Genomic DNA, 20,069 nt, shown 5'->3' with positions numbered 1-20,069 from the left:
TTACATTTCACAAATTTTACATTACATTACTCACATACCATGTACATTATGTACTACAATAATTCACACAAACAATTTTTATTTTCTTTACTGTCTGATTCCACCGTATGCGTTTACTATTATTTTCCAGTCACGTCTGTCCTTCACTAGATCTTCTGCGACACTACCATACTACCTATTATTCATTGGATGCCACTTTTTAATTGTCCTTATTGGTTGTCCATGCCAAAAACACATCAGTTTGGTAATGCTATACCTATCCATCCTTTGAACATGCCCCAACCATCGCAATCTTTCTCCTCTTTCAAATTTGTAATGTTAAGTAAAAAGTTTTAATTCGGTAAGAAAGTCTTATTTTTGTTCTTCCAGATGTTTTTTGACTTCATTATCATTTTTAGGCTTCCGTATTTTTGGTTTCCTTTCGCTATTCGAGCTTGTAGTTCGCTATTCGTCAATACCTTGAAATACTTTCTTTGGGTAAAAATTATTCATGATCATCATTTTGGCTTTACAAACCTGTATGCATCCTAGCCTCCTCAAAAATTTCTTTTCAATCGTCCCTATCCATCGCCATCCTTCGCCAAGCACGTATTCCCATATTTCTCATGTCTATATCGATGTTATTCAGGAACCTTGTTCTGGTATCTTGTTTGGCCAATTGATCTATCAAGGAGCGGATTTTTTTAGCTTTTTTAGGTCTAGGTCTTTGAACCATATGCTGGACTAAGCGTATTATTGTTTTGTAAAGTTTTACCTTTGTATTCAAAATATAACTGAGGACTTAAGAAGAAAATTATGGCCAAAATGGCACCTGTTGGCCGTGCAGATTCTGCAGTAGTAATGTTTTCAGTGTTAACGAGTCGTTTTTTATAAAAAGTAGCCGTAAGATTTGTGGTTGCTTGCTTATTTTCATGTACTTTCTCCCAACAATATTGATATCATCAGCATAGGCAAGTTTTTGCACTGATTTGTTATATATTGAACCGAAGTTGATCTCTGAATAAAAATGATAACGAGAAATGAGACTGGTAGTGATGGTGACAGACTGGTATTATTGAAGGGTCGTTGGGGAAATTTTCTCACAGGGCCCAAAAATAAGCTCTTTAGTATCGGTAGTTGGGTCATTTAGGGATATTTGCGGTTGAAAAAAAAACTTTAAGAGTATTTTGGTGAACTATACTATTGAAGGAAGGGGATAAATTTATGAGATTTGTTTATCTCATGACGTAATCTCTTCTCGTCAAAGGAGATGCTTCTAGCAAGTATTTCTAAATATTTAGGTTAAGAGTCTCTAATATTTGGTACAATTATCTTTGCCGAGAGACAGCATATGCCCAGTATTATATTTATAGAAAATATAATCTCGGATAGCAGAGGCCTGGCAGTAAGTATTCCATCTTTCTTGGGTTTTAAAGAGGGAGGAAGATGGTTGGCTATGCAGTTGGTTGAAAGATATGGGTTTTAAAAGGTTATGGATTTGTCATTTTTTTTATTGATGGATAATAGTAGTTATTCTAAATTCTGAAAAAACTAGTGATGCTCTTAAAGTCCTCTTTGGTAAATATTTCCTGGTTTTCTACATTGATGAGACATGAAAGACATGATATTGTGCCAAAGCACATGATGTTAACCAACAAGTCATGATCTCATTTAGCAGAATGTAATGATTCTTCGAAATGGCTAAACCTTCTGGTGTTAGGTATTGTTCTATCAGGGAAGGAATAACACAAATGCTAGAGCTATATTTTATTGTTTTTTTCTCACCTGCCCTCGTAACATTCAATGTTAAGGAATAAGTGAAGGCTCCCTCTTGGTAAATGTATTTTGAGTCCCGATGCGGGAGTTATCTTCTTACCATCTGATACAAAATACGGGGTTGTGTCTCAAGTCAATAAGTGGAAAGAATTCCCTCTTCTAGTTTTCTTTTTATTCATTTCTCTTCTGTATAAGGTTCCAGTGCCGACTGGTGACTAAAGTTATCTTACAATATACCCGACGCTACAGTGAGTAATTCCGTCGATAATAACTAAAAATACTCCGCAGAGAATATTTAAATATTACTTTTATAGGAATGTTTAACTCGCAAAGAGTTCGTTTTAAGTCTCTGGGCTCTTGACTCCGTGTATATACCTTACTAGGGAGTTTAACACCTAAATATTGACTGACTAAAAACTAACGATTAAGTAATGAACTACTTAAATGAAAATTTACAATAAAAGCTTTACGAAAATAAACTGCAGTCAGATGGAAATAAAAACTCATTATAATAATGGCTCAGATTTACAGTAAACAAAAAATAAAAAAAAAGCATGTAAAATGTATAAAAAAAAATTTAAAATGATTTTAATCTAATCTCAGGTGTGTACTTGTCCTAAAATGAGCTCAGGATATAATTTATATATGAAAATAAAGAAGTATGTCGGCATAGTTTGCTAATGAGTATATTTTTAAAACTATGTCCCATTCTGGTATGAAAAAGATTCAAGGTGTAACTTTTTAAATTAATGAAACGCACAAACTTGACTTCAAAGTAAAAAAATTTCATCGCGCGTCAGTGTCAAAACAAGATTCCTTTCTGTGATTGCTGTAAAGTGTCGCCTCTCGCAGTATGAAGAACCCCAAGATATCCTCCTTCATCAGGTTAATTAGAAAAAATGTCTTACACATTCTAGCAGCAATAATTAAAACTACAAGTACATCCCGGTATGTCTACTGGAGTACCACTTCTCGGATATATAACAGAAACAATGCGCGACATTGCATTGTGGACAACTGGGGCGTAAAGAGACTTTTTAGAGTAAAAAATAGGACGAGAGAGCTCTCCAGATAGGCGGAGCACGTGACGTGGCATATGGTCTCGTCTACAAAGCTTCGACATCCACTCGACTTCCGGATATCCGATAGAAAATGGAAGAGAGAGTCTGCATCCAATTATTTTCATATCTGATGATGTGGCAACCAATGAATTCAGAATGGAAATGCGATTTTATGAAGGCATAATTAGCGGAAGTGCATAGAGTTTGTTACGGGATGTTCAGTAATAATTTTTATATACTCAGTTTTAACCGGTAATAAAATAAATAGAAAACAGGCAACTTGTCATAATCAAAATTATTTACATATATTTAAAAAAATTTTAATATTTTAGATAGCTGTAGCCATTTGACAACAAATATGAACAACTGATTTTAATTAATTTAACTATGCTGATTCCAAAAATCCCAAGCTTTTCTTATCATACTCACCAAATAATTAAACATTTGTATATTTCTGTATATTCCACTATTATAATTGCAATATACTTATCGAAAATTCTAACATATTTTTAAAAGAATGCACTGTAATGACTTTGACTGATAATAAAATTGCATTTATTGGAAATGCCCACAACTTGAAATTAACTAATTGCTTCTTAATTATAACCAGGTATTCATTTTATTTTGCTTTTGAATCTTATCTAATTGCTTGATAATTATTTCCAGTTATGTCATTTTATTTTTCTCTCTGAGATTGACATATTTTATGAATGTAACATCTTAGAAGCTATATAATTCCCTTAAAGTCGACTTCATTTCATTGTAAAATTTAGTTTGAACTAGACATTACTGGCAGGACGTTATTTTTGACAAGTTAAAACGATGGCTTCTACAAGCAGGCGTCGCTGTGTAAATTATTCGGACGTTTTTTGCCACATATGTGGTGAGTACACTTTTATGTTAAGTAGAAAACCAGTTTGTGACTTTGTGAAATGGGTATGATATGCCTATTTTAGTATTCATTTAGAAGACCAAAATAATTCTGTGGTCCACAATGTAGTGTGCAAAACTTGTATTCAAACATTATTGACATACAATAATGTCGAAACGTCAACTGAGGAACTACAGACTAATATATTTGCTGGAAGAGAACGTGATTTTGAAAGGGATTCAACCCATCTTAAACGCTTTACTTAGGATAAGCTAAATGGTCTTATTAGAGATTTTAACTTTCTAAAGGAATTTTCCGAGTTGTTTGCCTTCAGATCATAGACCATAGCAGAGAAAAGTATCTTTTGCCGTATTGTTCTAAGCAAGATGATATAGTTTGTAACAATATTAAGGGGCTGTGAAAAAAAATGGATAAATCAGAGTATACACCACATCCCTGACGTTTGTTTAACGACAGTTCCAAACGAAGTCAAAAGTGTGTCTTTCTACATAATGGTAATAAATATGGAAGTATACCAATTAGACATTCTACAAAAATTAGAGAAGAATATAAAACAATATCGCTGGTGCTAAAAAACATCAGTGGGTGATCTGTGTTGATTTTAACATGAAGAACCTTCTTTTACGACAACAAGGTGACTATACAAAATATTCTTGTTTCTTGTGTCTTTAGGATAGCAGAGCTAACGACCAACACCATATTAAACTAGGGCTTATGAAACAATTTGTAAAGGTCTTAGACCAGAATGGTCCCTATTTTGAATAATCGCTCAGCAAATTCTCTACACAAAGTACAGACAAATTTAAAACTGGAATATTTGATAGGCCTCAGATTAGACAACTTATAAAAAATTCGTATTTTAAAAAATCTATGACTGAAATTGAGTCTAATGAGTGGTGCTCTTTTATTTCTTGGCAACAATAAATCCAAAAATTACCGAAATGTAGTGAAAGCCATGATCAACAATTTTAAGAAACACGGTTGTCATATGAGCATTAAAATTCATTACCTCCACAGCCACTTAGACCGTTTTCCAGAAAATCTTAGTGGCCTTAGTGAGAAACAGGCGGAACGGCTCCACCAAGCTATCAAAACGATGGGATAAAGATATCAGGTCAGATGGGACACACAGATGATGGCCGATTAGTGCTGGAGTCTTCAAAGAGACAGTCCTTTTAAATCCTTTGTAAGAAAATCACAAAAATCACTTTCTAGAGCGTTGAACTGTCTTATGTGTATATAGAGAAGTGATTTTATCTTCTCGTAGTACAGTAGGTATTTGTATTGATGGTTGCCTACTTATAATAAAAAAATGATCTTTATCTTATTTCATCTCAATAAGTATTATAAAATTTTCAAACATAATATTTCAAGTTACATTACACATTAGCCCCACATTACAATATAACTCTTCTTTACTTTTATTTAGTAGGTTTTTACATCTTACACTATATGTGTACTCTACATCTAGTCATCTACATCTACTTTACATTTTAGTACTCTTCAACCTACTCCATAGTAGGTTGAATTGTCTAAACACTAGACAGTTCGACAGCAAGTCGCAAGCTGTATGAATTATTTAACTCGTCAGATTATCAAAATACCATTACAAAATATTCGGATGTTGAAAGGTTCGCTTGGCATTTTATACCGCTTAAATCTCCCCACTTTAGAGGAATCTGGGAAGCCGCGGTTAAGTCCTTTAAGAATCATTTAATTTGCACTGTAGGTGACTTTCTGTTAACATATGAACAATTAGAAACTTATCTTTAAAAGAAAACTTTAGAAACTTATTTAAATAGAAGCAATATTAAATTCTCGTTCTATTTCTCCTATGTCGTCTAACCCAAATGACCTTCTTCCCCTTACCCCTGGAAATTTTTTAATTGGTGGTCCGATGACAAGCTATCCTGAGACTGACTTTTTGGATATGTCAGCCAATAAATTATCAGCTTGGCAGCACGCCCAGCAGTTGAAGCAGCAATTCTGGAAACGATGGTATAAGGAATATCTTCATCAATTGATCAGCAGCAATAATGTTAATGCTACTGATAATGGAATAGTGGTCAATGCTTTGGTGTTAATTCTTGAGGACAATTTGCCACCGTTACAATGGGCAATTGGGCGCATCACGTCCGGTGCACGACGGCATTGTCAGAGTGGCAACCCAAAACTGGAGAGTACAGACGCTGCGTGAAGAAGTTGTGTCCACTTCCGATCAGCTAGATTATTGACGTCAACCGACAACTTCATTTTGAACTTCAGTAGTTTAAGGCGGGAGGCATGTTCCGTCTCATTATGATTCACGTCGATTTTATTTTATTATTGTATATTCATATCGGTAGTTCTTAAAGTTTGGGTAAATTAGCTTCCAGAAATCTATTAAAAAATTAAAATGTTTGTCAGTTTTACATATTTCCGATGAAAGTTTGTAGATTAAACCCTTCCTTTAGAAAGTAGGTACCCGGAAAATCCGTCGGCTATTGTTGTCGCAGCCGCTGCGCCTGTAGATGGTTCTGATAAGGACAATATGAATAAATTTGTAATGTAAGTTATTTCCAAAAGTTAAAATTTTATAGTTTTAAGAAAAGACCTCCCCTCCTCTATGGGTTTGTGTTAGACATTTTTTAATGTACTTTTAGTAAAAGCATTCGACACTCAGTTCTGTAAACATGTATAGTAAGCAATAAATAGTTCTATGAAAATTGTCGTCGTATATTATTTTAATTTAATAAAATAATATTTTATGGTAAATATAACTTAAGATAAACTAATCTTGGGTCGTGATAGGCAAAACATAATAGATGTTGTACCATTTTAAGGGTTTTTAACCAAAGATTTGGTGACTTAACCCGTGTATACCTGGTAAGTATTTAATCACATTGCTTTTTCACCTCAAGTCAAAATTTAATATTTAAGTTTGCATGCAATAAAGTGATAATACTTATTCCAGGTAATACACTGATGATGGACTTTTTAGTCTGACATTTTATAATGTAGCCGAAAAGGGTCTTTTAATTATAAAGCTTTTATAAAGGATTTTTAAATAAAACTTTAAATAAAGCCAAATACAGTAATTTCGTTTTCCTTGGGGACTTTCCAAAAAATACTAAATAACAAGCAGAAATAATCTAGTTTGATTATACGATCGTACATAAGTAATTGAAACCTTAAAAAACAGGCCCAGTAAGCACCCCGCGAAGACGGAATTAACGCCGAATTATACAGATATGGCAGAAAAAAATTAATAGAAAATGTTCACCAACTCACTAAAAAAATGTGGATCGAAGAAAAGAATTCTCAAATAGTCTACGAATAGCAAAATAGTAGTAATACACATAAAAAGAGATTAGATAGGGTTTAAGAATTCTATAGGTCGGATAATTAGTGCTGAATTGTTAAAGGAAAGTCAACAACCGATGCAATACACATAATGAAACAAATGGCGGAAAGAAGCATTTCAATTACAAAGAAAATGTGGCGTTACATTAAAATCAACAACAACAATAAATCAACGAAATCATAAGAAACTAGCGGACCAACTCGACGTCGAGTTTTTTAAATGAAATTTTTATTTTGCGAGAAAAATATACACTATATACAATGACCGGAAGTAAAAATATTTTTATCAATAACTCAAAAACTATAAATGATAATTTCGTGAACTTACATTTTTGAACTCTACGTTGAATTATCTATTGATTTGACTAATAAAAACGAAACCGGAAGTCGACCTCAAAACCGGAATGCAATTTTTAGTTCATCAAATGTCGACATGGATATCATTTAGCAGTTAATTTTGCATGCTGATCACGAATCCGGTGTCAGATTTGCTCTATCTTGACGTTTTATGCGCGTTTCGGGTCACTTCCGGTGTCGGATCGCAACCGGAAGTACATATTTAGATTCGTCTCGACGAGACCTTTTAATCCATATGTACATTGTGGGGTCTAAAACTTAAAGTAAATTTTAACTTCCGGTCATCTCAAAACCGGAAGTGAATTTTCTTGACAATCTCATACGTAATACTAATAATATTCCGAAAAAATATTTTAATTATCTAATTAGGTTTTTGAGTAAAGTGGTGGACAAGAAAAGGGCTTAGCGTTTTAGTATATAAGATATAGGAATACGTGCTTGGCGGAGAAAGGCGATGGATAGGGACGATTGAAAAGAAATTATTGAGGATGTTAGGACTCACGTTGTGTTATAAAGCCAGAATAATGATGATATAATTAAACGGATATTAACAGAGAAAAAAAGGAGAGGACGATCCAAATCGAGATGGATACAAGACGTCAAAAATGACTTAAAAAGATAAGAAATTGATGTAAATGAACAGATAATAGCACAATATAGAGTAATAAAAAAAATATTATAAATAGATGGAAAAAAATATGCAACAATCAAACGAAAATTGGGATTGATCTACCGTGACAACAGAGGATTAGATAGATCCTTGAGCGGCAATATTTTACAAAGAGTGTCGAGCCACGTACATACATACCTACACAGTACTTATTCGTCAATGGAGCTTTGTATTAATTTTAGTACAACTTAATCTGTTATCGCTATGTCTTCTCTAAATCCACCTTGGTATTTTTCTATCACGTTGTTGATAACTAGCTCTAGCTTTTCCCTCAAAATTAATTCCAAAACAGAATTTTGAATAATATCGTCAATAAATTAAAAAATCTTACACTGTAGATTAACACGAGAACAAGCCACAGTGGGGTAAAAAATGTATAGGTAAAGAAAAAACAATAATTGCTCTGGTATGTTTTATACTACACTTACTTGCCTCAATATCAATGACATTATTTTTAATACATACAAACATTATTTACTGGACTACATACTTGTGATAGTTAAATTAGTTGTTCTCGAAATTTAAACATGCCCGATATAACATACGGTCATAATAATATCAACATATAAACAACTTGGTGTGTTTTTGTCAATAATGTGTAGAATTTATATTATGGTATCCTTCAAATGATGAAACAAGAAAACCAATTTCAATAAAGCAAAATAAATATTCCAATAAAATTTTTGCTAAACCTCCAACATACGCCAACAAGAAGAGCATGCAAGGTCCCGAAGAAAAGACTTTTACAGCCTTTACGCTGTCAAACAACGTCAAGTACTCATAAAAGCATAAAGAATCTCATCCTAAAATAAATCACTAGCAAAAAATAATAACGAAAAAGAAAATTCATATTCGGTGGAAAATATCAAAAGACAATTCCCTTTTTATTACTTTTCTCTTTATGGGTTTCTGAGTCGTACACGCACGCAGTGCATAAAAAGGGGGAAAAGGTAGAACCGATAGAGGATGCCGGGTAGGACCTAAGGCGGTTTTATAAAATCTTAACACATTCGAAATACCACGAGGTGGCTCCCGGATTTACGGAGAGGTGTTTTATATTGTCGATAAATAACGGATAAAACATTTAATGGAAAAAGTAATTACATTTTATTCGGGTTTTATCTTTTACGACTTCTAATTCCCCAAAAAAGTAAATGAAAAGATCTTCTCTTCCTTTTAAATATGATTGTTCATTAGCTGGGATAGCCATAAAAGTTAGGTTTTTAATTAAATTCAAATTCCAATTTATTTTGAAAGTAATTCCAAAAAGATCTTAACAAAAATAAAGATCTAAATACCAAATAAGTAAACAATTCAAAACATACACTTTTTCAACTTACTAAGCGAAGAAAGGAAACTTGATTATGTTGTGAGATTATATACGTGAGAAAGAACGGTCTGAAATACTATTGGGCCCACAACAATATTTAAAAATAATCTTAAACAGATATACTTAATAAAGCCAACAGTAAGTTTAAATAAAGATAAAAAAAGATGGTATAGTAGGCGGTACAATAGACTAGCGCAAAGCTTTATACTATGTTTTCTCCATTTTTAAAATTTAGATAGATATTTTTTTTTTAATTAAATAAAGTAATTTTATTATTTATTTATTATTAATATTAAAAAAAATATATATAATATTAAAATCATTCAATAAATTATTGTTTGCTCCTAATGCCGCGGCACCTGTTAACGAATTAAGAAAGTATACGTTGTTTACTTCTGACAGACCAGCCAAATTCAGACGAAATATTAAATTAATAATAAAACATAAATAAATATCATTTGATGTTAAGTTAATTATTATATAACTTAAGTAAGATATTTTAAAATATTAATTACATTTACATAAAATTATTTTAAAATGAACAGTGTCATAAAATTAAAACAGATGATTCAATATTGTTATTAATTGCATGACATTTATGACCTTTAAAGTATGACATTAGTTACGAATCGAATCTTTTATTATATTCTTTTAATTTTTTACTACTCATTTAATGTCTGTATTTTGTTAGTTGTTTTTCATACAGTTTTTAATTTAAGCCTGCTTAGAATAAATATATGACGACTAAAAATGAATTGATTGAGAGTAGGGAATCGATGTGAAAAACCGCTATTTCGAGACGCTACCCGTGACGACGCCATATTGTGGCGTTAGTTCCGTAACGATTGCCTCAGCACTTTACTATAGAGAAAAAAATAATACAACGCCAGTATAGAAGCTTCTCTTTAAAAAAGTTTGAAGGTATCGACATATATTATTCACAGCAGATCAAGCAATAAACTTTTTAATGTTTACTTTATTTATTAATGTTTACAAATGAACATGAACAATGTAAATTGAAACACAAATTTCTAAAATTAATATTCTGAGAGGTTTAACGCATTGGAGAATTTAATAAATAAAAACCTAATGAGAACCTATAGAGTTAAATGGAACAAAGAAAGCGATCATTATTAAGCAGCCCACATGCAATAATAATACATAAAAAAAAGTGTAAAAACAAGAAAACACAAACTGAGTTTCACTTAACTAAATAAGTCGAAATATTTTAAGAAAAAGTAATAACAGCAGTACTTATAGGGATGGAAAATATTATCAAAAAGGAAACTATTGTTAACCTAATGGAATGTATTATACTGATAGATTAAAAAATACACAGACATAATTAAATAGGAAATCACCATAATATGATAATCACATAAAGATGGCGACAGTTTACTAATAATGTTCCAAAGCATATAATACAAAAATAGAAACAAATAATTATGGTCCAGTAGAATATAAAAAACAGTAAAATAAAAAATAAATCACATACGACAACATCGGAATTGGTACTATCGGATAATTTAATCACATATACAAACACATATTGGCGTCAAAATTAAAATACGAAATATTAATTTGGGCTGATACCCTTGGAACCCAGAATCGCAGAAAAAGGTCGCATCAATATATCGTCTGAGCCCTTTAAGAGTTGCCAGCGCATTCCGCACAGTATCTGAGGACGCAATATACATCATAGCCGGAATGCTACCCATTAAAGTACTAGCTAAAAAAAAAGGAAGACCCTTTGTCGGTAAAGAGCGTCAACTACAACTACTACAGTATGCCTAGATGAACTTAGAAGACGATAACGACAAAACAGCATGCGTCGATGGCAATTACAGTGGTATTCCTGAATAACGGGCAGGTGGACGCATTCTCTTATAGCACAGGTGAATGTTTGGCTAAACCACAAACATGGTGAGGTCAACTATTCTCTGATGCAGATGCTCTCAGGATATGGCTGCTTTCAAACATTTTTTATCCCTTTAAACATGACGATACTCCAGACTTCCTATCCTGTTCCGGGGTCAGTGAAGATGGTAGATGAAACGACAGAATGAAAAAGTTCTTATCTATATTACATAGCGTTTATTAATAAGGTAGAATCACACAAACATTCTCAAATCCCTGATAACATTAGATACAGTAGCTATGGCATTTACTCTCTATTTGTTGATTAAATATGACACAAATACTCATATTCGCATATGTTATCTGCTCAATACCACAGAAAGATGATGACCTTTGGAAGGACTCTAAAACCAGCATACATGTGCTTTGTAGATTTAAAAAGTGCTTTTGACAGGGTGAAGCGAAATGACATCTTAAATTTATTACAAGCTGAACAAATAGACCATCAGATAATAAGGGCAATTAATGAAATTAACAAGAACAACAAGACCAGAGTTAAAATGCCAACAGGGGAAATAGAATGCATAGAACTAAAAGGAGGAATCTGCCAAGAAGACTTGCTCAGTCCATTGTTATTCAATATGGTGATGAATCAAATAATTCACGAATTAAGAAAACGACACGGATACCACATGGGAGCACATAAAATCACGATACTATGCTATGCCGATAATGCAGTACTAATTGCTGATAACGAAGATAACCTACAAAGGCAGCTCCACACCTTCAATATTACAGCAAACAAACTTAATATGAGAATATCAGTAGAAAAAACTAAATGTATAGTGATCAGTAAAGAGCCGCGTAGATTCAAACTAGAAATAGACGGCAAAATTGTAGAACAAGTAATGAAATTCAATTACCTAGGAGTACAGATCACTAGTGACAGGGATATAAGAAGAGAGATCACAAGGCAAGCATCAAAAGCGGCAAGAGGAAGTGGTTGCCTCCGAGAAACCATATGGATAAACAAATATCTGACCATGAAAAGCAAAATGAAAGTATACAAGACAACAGTAAGACCAATCCTAACATATGCAGCGGAGACAAGGACCGATACAAGAAAGACGAAACAATAAATCAACAATATCGAAATGAAAGTATTAAGATCAATAGCGGGCATATCATTAAGAGACAGACAAACCAACAGAAGTATACGCGAACAATGCAAAATTCAAAATATTAACAGGTGGATAAAAACAAGAAAAAAAAACTGGAACGAACATGTAAACCGAATGGAACCAGATAGATTAGAGAACATCTGTAAAAACAACAAGTCGTATAGCAGAAAACCCGTTGGAATGCCGCCAAAAAGGTGGAAAGATAATGTACAGTCAACAACGACTGAAATAGAATAAGAGGCAGACAAACAGGACTATTCCTAGTCGCGCGAAGAAGAAAACGAAGAAGAAGAATCTCACACCGTTAGGGGAAGCTCCATGAATTTGGTGGAAGAGAGGACAAAAATTAGATTGCAAGCATTAGTAGACATACAAAAAATTCACAAAAGCAATATATAGTTAAATCCCTTATAGATTCCTTAGCCTGATTAGCATTTGGAAGGAGACAAAAAGTTTTTAAGTCAAAGTACGTTACACTTTAAATTCATAAACTTTCGACGGTTACATAAAACCCGTCATATCATATAGTAACAAAATGTAACCTTTTAATAACAACATAATCCACAATCTTGAAGTGGCTTAGAGTGCTACGGAACGTAATACTCAATATTAAGCTAAAAGGTCATATAAATACGTAATACATAAATAAGACGGAGATTAAAAGTAACAGATGTAATTAAAAAATATAATATGTTTAAAGGGAGCTAAACATCTATAAAGAATGGAAGACAAACCATGAAGAAATCGAATTATGCCATGGCGGCCATAAGCACAAAACAGAACTAGACGCAGACCTCTTATCAGACAGACAAATGACGTGAAACATATTACTGGGAACAAATGGATGCCCAGAACAAACAGTCAAAACTATCGAAAAGTATGTTCATTCCAGGTTTCTACTTTCCAGAATATATTTTATGGACATGATCTGTCTTGATTTTCTTCATATGCACTTAAACATTTTAGTTAACCGAAACTAAGAAAATTAGAGACTCAATAAAATGAAATATAGTTATTAGTTTTAAAACAGACTTTATTATCGTGGAAGTTAACATTTTTTATTAATATATATTAAAAAATGGTTTAAACATAAATGGAAACAAGAGGTACATAAGCTTATACAAAGCTTAAACAATATATCCCGTATAGTTATTTATTTTGCTTCAATCAATCACGGTAAACGAATTGTCTTTAAACAATATTGCAGACTACATATTAAACACTCGCATGCGGTTTATCTTACTACGTCCCTGAATCATCTTCACATACGAGAGGCGCTGTTCAAAGTTTTGCGGTGTTCTCATGAAGAAGTTGGCCTATTTGATCCCAGAGATTTAGCACGGCATTCAATTACCTAAAAATCTTTTCGTGCATGTAGGGTAAAATAAGGGTTAGAAGAAGTCTAAAATTATAAAGTTTAGGAAAAGAATCGAAGCACTTTTAAATTGCTTTGTCTTCCTTTAAAAGTAAAATGCTTGAATATATATATATATATATATATATATATATATATATATATATATATATATATATATATACATACATATATATATATATATATATATATATATATATATATATATATATATATATATATATACTAAATAATTTATTTGTAATTATGAGAGATGGCCATGGAAAGTAAACAAAATAACAATTGCATATCAAACTGTTATACAGACTGTTTTTAACTAATAACTTGACTTTAAAGTCCTTGCCTCCATACATTTTTCCCTCTTCTTTCAATTATACTGCCAAGTGATCCCATGTTTGTTGTAATATTTCTCTTTTCTTTTCCCTTTTTTATCTTTGCTTGCCATATTTCTAGTTATCACGTATATTTCCTTCTATGTAGATCACCCCTCTAACTTGATTGTCATTTTTAAATCAATTGTATGTTTCATCCGGGTCTTTTATTATCTTTGCGTTTTGTATTTTGCCCATCTTGGTTACGCCTCTAACTCTTTTAAAGTAGTTAATTTCCACAGCCCGGATTTTGATTTTTACAAATTTGTTGTTACACGCTATAGGTTTAGAATTCTTTATATTCTGTCGTTTATCCCTATATATCATCTTTGCTACTCTTTTCTATATCCACTTTTAGATATTTATACAGTCTAAATTATTGATACTTTTTTTAATTTTTATGTCTAGCTTTTTCAATTTGTCTTCTAGTACAACTTTTGTTTTTATCTCGTTTACTTCTTCCTTTTCGGAGGAATCCACATTAAGTTTTACTAACTTTAAACTTTTAGCTTTATCCGCTTCTCTGGTATCTTTTCATAAACTTTCATTGCAATGATATCGACAGTTATCCCTCTGAAATTATTGCAGTATTTTCTGCCATTCTTAGTAATCTCTTCTCTTAACGATATGTGATATGTCTTTCTTTTAGAAATAGAAGTAGTACTTCCCTTACCTTTTCTCTCATTTAATCGTTTCTGCTGTTACTCTGTCGCTACCTGGTACTTTTACATTTTAGATAATTATCTGTTCTTTATCAGTTTCGTCTTTTATTTCTTTAGTTAGTTTTTCTGATTTATATTTCCTTTCCTGTTTAAATTAATAATTAATAGATCTCGTAAACATCATTTTTATCGATTAGTCTTTTGCCTTCTATATCTTTTATGCTTTTTGTTTTTTGTTCTTTTCCTTTTAAAGTAATTTTACGACTTCATTAAAGAAGTTCTGATTGTCTGCACTGTGTTTTTTCTTTTAATACAAACTCATTTCATTTATTGTATTTGATTTATATCAACAGCTCTTTCAACACTGTTCTTTATGTTTTTTTTTTTAACTTTTAATTATTTCATTGTTTAAATAATTTAAACATTGTTTTTATTTTTTAAATTTATGTCCTCATTACACGAGGCTGTTTATGTCTCTCGTCGTTCTCATTTCTTTTGTTAGTTCCAAAATTACATTTATCTTTATTTTAATTTGTTAATGTTCTGTACTTCTTCTGGCTTCTTGTGGACCGTTCGTTTTTTTCGCCATTCTTATTCCTCCTTCTTTTTTTTGCTCTTCTCATCCCTTGATTCACTATATTATATTTTGATACAATTGAGAAAAAAATTATTTAAATTATTAATTATTGCCTGTGAAATTATTAACTGTTCAGACCTTAATGTGTTTCTAACTTTTGTATTCAACAAAACAAAATGTTGATCCTCTGAAGAAATCAATACAGTAAAAACATTAAAAAAAGATGTTTTACTTTCCTTGGCACATATTTTTTTAATACAGTCATCTCTATTACATTTCCATTTTAATAATGTAAAAATTATGACTTTAGAAATGAAATTCAGTAAGTCTTGAGGATGTGTCTGCTACAACTTTAGGACTACCCAGACGGCGCTGAGAGAAAATCCGCCTCTGAAAAAAGAAAAAAACGAGAAGAGCAATCTCACAAAAACATCAACTCTCGTAATTACTACGTTCATACCTTGAACCAACATTTCCGGGATAATTATTCAAAGTTTATTAAAAATTAATTTTAAGTAAGGCGCTTAAATAAATCAGTGTTTAGTTTGTTAAACATTTTAAAAAGCTTAATTCCCGAATTTTGATGCCGGTCACGTCGGAAATGGTAATGCGGAATCTGGCTTTGTGAAAATTTATTTACCTGGAGGGAATTTTATATTTTTTATTGTCTAAATATAAAACACAGCTTAAGTTTAAGTATTTACGAATTTTGCTTGTTTATTTATTCCATGTGGGTTACGAGTCCTTGTCGTTTCAGTCCCCACGTATTTTTATTTCTTAAATTAGTTTCTTTTAAAGGAGGAATTCTTTACATACTGGCATATAACTATAGTCTATGTTATATATAACGTCTTCAAACACGATAACAATGACCAAAGATATTGTTATAGACATGTGATATCGGATAGCATTACTCTTCGATATATTGCCCGAAATTTTATTATTATAACCTTAAGGAGGGACAACAGTAGTGTAAATTTAAAATCGTGACCCAATTCTGTAGTTTCGTTTGCCGCCATCTTGATTTTAAAGCATAACCGTTTTTGCTCAATATCTCCGCCATTTTCAACTTTTAGACAAAAATGGTCTTGCAAATACGATTTACTATGATTTAATTTTTTCGTGAGGTCGATATTTTTCGAGTTAATTTTCGTATATTTTTTTTGTGCTTTTTCTGTTAGGTTTTGTATGATTGTATATTGTTTTCGTAGGTAATTTTTTTGCACTGCTTTTTTTGATAAATTTAACATCTCATTTATATAGTTCCTTTTATGTTTTCTGGCTCGTTGTTTTACTTTTGCGTCTTTTGTCTTATGTTTCCTTTCAAGTGACCTCTCTTCTTCCAATCCTTTCTTTTGTAGGACTTCTTGGACTATCAGTTCATAGACATCAGTTCTTGGACTCTTCCTACTATCAGTTTCTTAAGTTTTCCATTTTTTATTTTCTCTTCTTCTCAATCTGATTGTTTCATTCACTGTATTTATTATTACTTCTTTAAAATGCTTCCATGTTTTTTGGACTGACTCTCCAGTTTTTTGTGACACAGTTTGGTTAATTGCCAGTTTCTCAGCGAATGAATTTCTTAGGTAGCTATTGTTACTTATACTAAATATTTTATATTTATTAAGAGAAAACTAGAGTGATTCTAATTAAAATTGCATGTTTTATACTGGTATATTTATTTACACTGGACATTATAGCATTAACGTAGACTTTATGGAGTGAAGATCTGTCCTATTTCTCCCTTAACTACTTAACTAGTAACCTAAAAGATAATTAGAACCTTCTCTTAAAGAAAAATAAGGCCGTAGCTGTATAATTATTACATATGCTAAACCATGTAAGTTATTACATGGCGATCCTGTTAGCTCATGTAATATATTAATACCCAATAAAATAGAGCTAGATCTAGTTTTATAACGTTAAAAAGAGAAAAAGGACTGGTACAACTTAAACATTTCTAGTTGAAAAATATAAGATATCGGACTGGTTTGGACCCATTCACTGTTTCTAGCGGCACAAGATGGACTTTACTTCACTGAGATTGTTGCTAACCTTCAATAGAATATGGTACTATAGGAAGTAGAAGATATTGCTACAGTTACTCCATGAAGAAGTCAGCAATAAGAAAAATATCAGAAATAACGAGGTAAAGATATATCAAGAATACTTAATGTATAATTTAAGAATATGATACACTGGAGTGCAACATTAACCGGACATCCAGCTTTTTCCCAAAAACTAGGGTTTAAATGGTTTAATCAGTCCTTCTGTATGGAGGTGAAGCCTGGATAATACAATTAAATACCATGAGACGGCTAGAAGCCTTTTAAATGTGGCTTCATCGCAGTATGCTCAGAATATTATGGACATAACACATTACGAATCGAACAATATTAAATACCATAAATAAAGAGTCAGAACTTATAACAACGATTAAAAAACGAATGACCTCTTACCTCGGCCGCATAATGAGAAATGACAAATATAACCTGCTACAATTAATAATTGAATGGAAAATGTCACAATTTGGATGGTCATTAACGTTCAACAATTACTAAGAGTGGCGTAGAATAGAGAAAATTTTGATGTAGTGATCGCAAACCTCCAGTAATGGAGTGCACTAGAAGAAGAAGAAGAAGAAGAAGCGTCTAAAATTTTTTAACAATTTTACAATTAAGTATTTAATAATAAACAAAATTTAAAAGCAAAATTTATTACAAATCAAGAATTTAATGAAGAAAAGAGAATAAAAATTTTAAAAATTTGAAAATCTGCAAAGCAACAAAAATTCATTTTTTTTATTTTAAATATTTTTTAAGGAAAAACGATATTTAGTAGGGTGAATTACCTACAAGAGCCCTATTTATATTTTTTTGATCAGGCATGCTTTGAATGTAGGAAGCAAATTATTTCTGAAGAACTTGCTCCCATTCATCACGAACTACTTACCCCAAGTAATTAATGATTTATGTCTAGATTCCCTAAAGGCCATGGTAATAAAGAAATCCCAATTCCATCCAAGTAGTCCTGTGTTATTCTTGCAATGAGCGGACGAGCATTATCTTGCATTAGACAAAAGTTTTCTCCAACAGATGGGGCCAATGGCATTACATGATCTTCCAAACATTGTTATAAATTGCGTCCCTAATTTATAACAAGCTATGTATAAGCTTCTAGGGAAATGCCTACCCACACTATCTTACCACCTTCACCAAATTGAACTATGTGAGTAAAACTTCATTGATGATATTGTTCACCAGCTCTTCTCCAAATTCCAAGCCGCCCATCTGATGAATATTTGTTAAATCTTGATTTATCAGTAAAGGGCACCACATCTCGATCTTCAATATCCCCATTAAGATGTTCGCGAGCGAAGTCCGAACTTACTTCCAATGATCTGCTCTTAATAGAGTTCCTCTGATAGGTATTATGAACCTCAATCGATATTCATTTAAGCGTGTTTTAACGGTATAAATGAAAACTGTGTTTCTATGGACATCGTTTAATCGTTAAACAATTACTGCTGCCGGTAAAATGCAAACGCGTAACGCTTCCAATCTAATAAAGCGATCTTCATCTATACTTGTCGATATTCGTCTCCCTTGATCTGACATCCTGGTGTATTCTCCTGTTTCCCGAAATCTTTATATTTCACCGAACACTGTACTTTAAGAAATTGCTGAGGAATATGCAAATTTGCTCCGCCTATCATCCTGTAAAGCAACAGCTTGTTCTACTTCTTCTGGTGTCATCATTTTTTTATTGCAATTTTCGAAAAGAGAAAAACAGAAAATCTGAAGCCAAAATAAACTTAAAATATTGCTGTTTAATTTAAGACACTATTTTACAATAATAACAAAAGGTCTGTGTAGAACTGTTCTAAATAAAATAGCATCTAAATAAGTTCAAACAAGAAAAAACATCTTCGTTAATAAGGCATACAATGAAATTCAAAAAAGGTTTTTAACTAAAAAGAAACAAATACATAAAAATCTAAGTGTCCGGTTAATTTTGCACTCCAGTGTAATAGAAAATTAATTATTATACATAAAAGTGTCAGAATTTGATGTCAACCTAGGGTACCGTAATACCTTTTAAGATTTTAAGCTCAAGAAATATAGTACATCGGTGATGCCTACAACATGAAGTTTAAGTAAGTATAACCGTCAAAAATTCACTAATCGTCAATTGACAAGAATAGTACATAATGACGGTATTGGATTTTTGTTTTGATACAGGGCAGTGACAGCCGCTTATACGTATTTCGACCTCTTTAGGTCTCCTCAGAACGGTATAGCCACTGCTCTGTAGAGCAGTGGCCTCAGGTCGAAATACGTATAAGCGGCTATCGCTACCCTGTATCAAAACAAAAATCTAATACCGTCATTATGTTTTATTACTTACTTCGTTTGGAGTACCAGAAACTGAATTCACTATGAATTTTGACCAGGATAAACGGCATGTGGAATGCAATTTTAGATTCCCTTGCCGAGTAATTTATCCAGCTGTTTATTTCGCAAGTTTTAGGAAACACAGTGGTAAAAATTTGAATTCGGTTTCGCTAGGTAGAAATCGTTTAATTTCTCTTTTTGACAAGAATAGTATTATACAGGTGTTTTAAAAAGAAGTCGGAAGG

At 32.1% G+C, this 20,069-nt stretch overlaps 1 protein-coding gene across 7 annotated transcripts in view; it reads right to left on the bottom strand.

Moving 5' to 3' along the window:
• The window catches only part of Rbp6 (RNA-binding protein 6), a 1,719,762-nt gene that overhangs the window by 777,359 nt on the left and 922,334 nt on the right, over nt 1-20,069 (bottom strand). The gene's annotated exons all lie outside the window — the stretch shown is intronic.

The sequence above is a fragment of the Diabrotica undecimpunctata genome, chromosome 3, assembly GCF_040954645.1.
Source record: "Diabrotica undecimpunctata isolate CICGRU chromosome 3, icDiaUnde3, whole genome shotgun sequence".
NCBI classification, from domain to species: Eukaryota; Metazoa; Arthropoda; class Insecta; order Coleoptera; family Chrysomelidae; genus Diabrotica; species Diabrotica undecimpunctata.
This window is presented reverse-complemented; position numbering and strand designations above follow the sequence as displayed.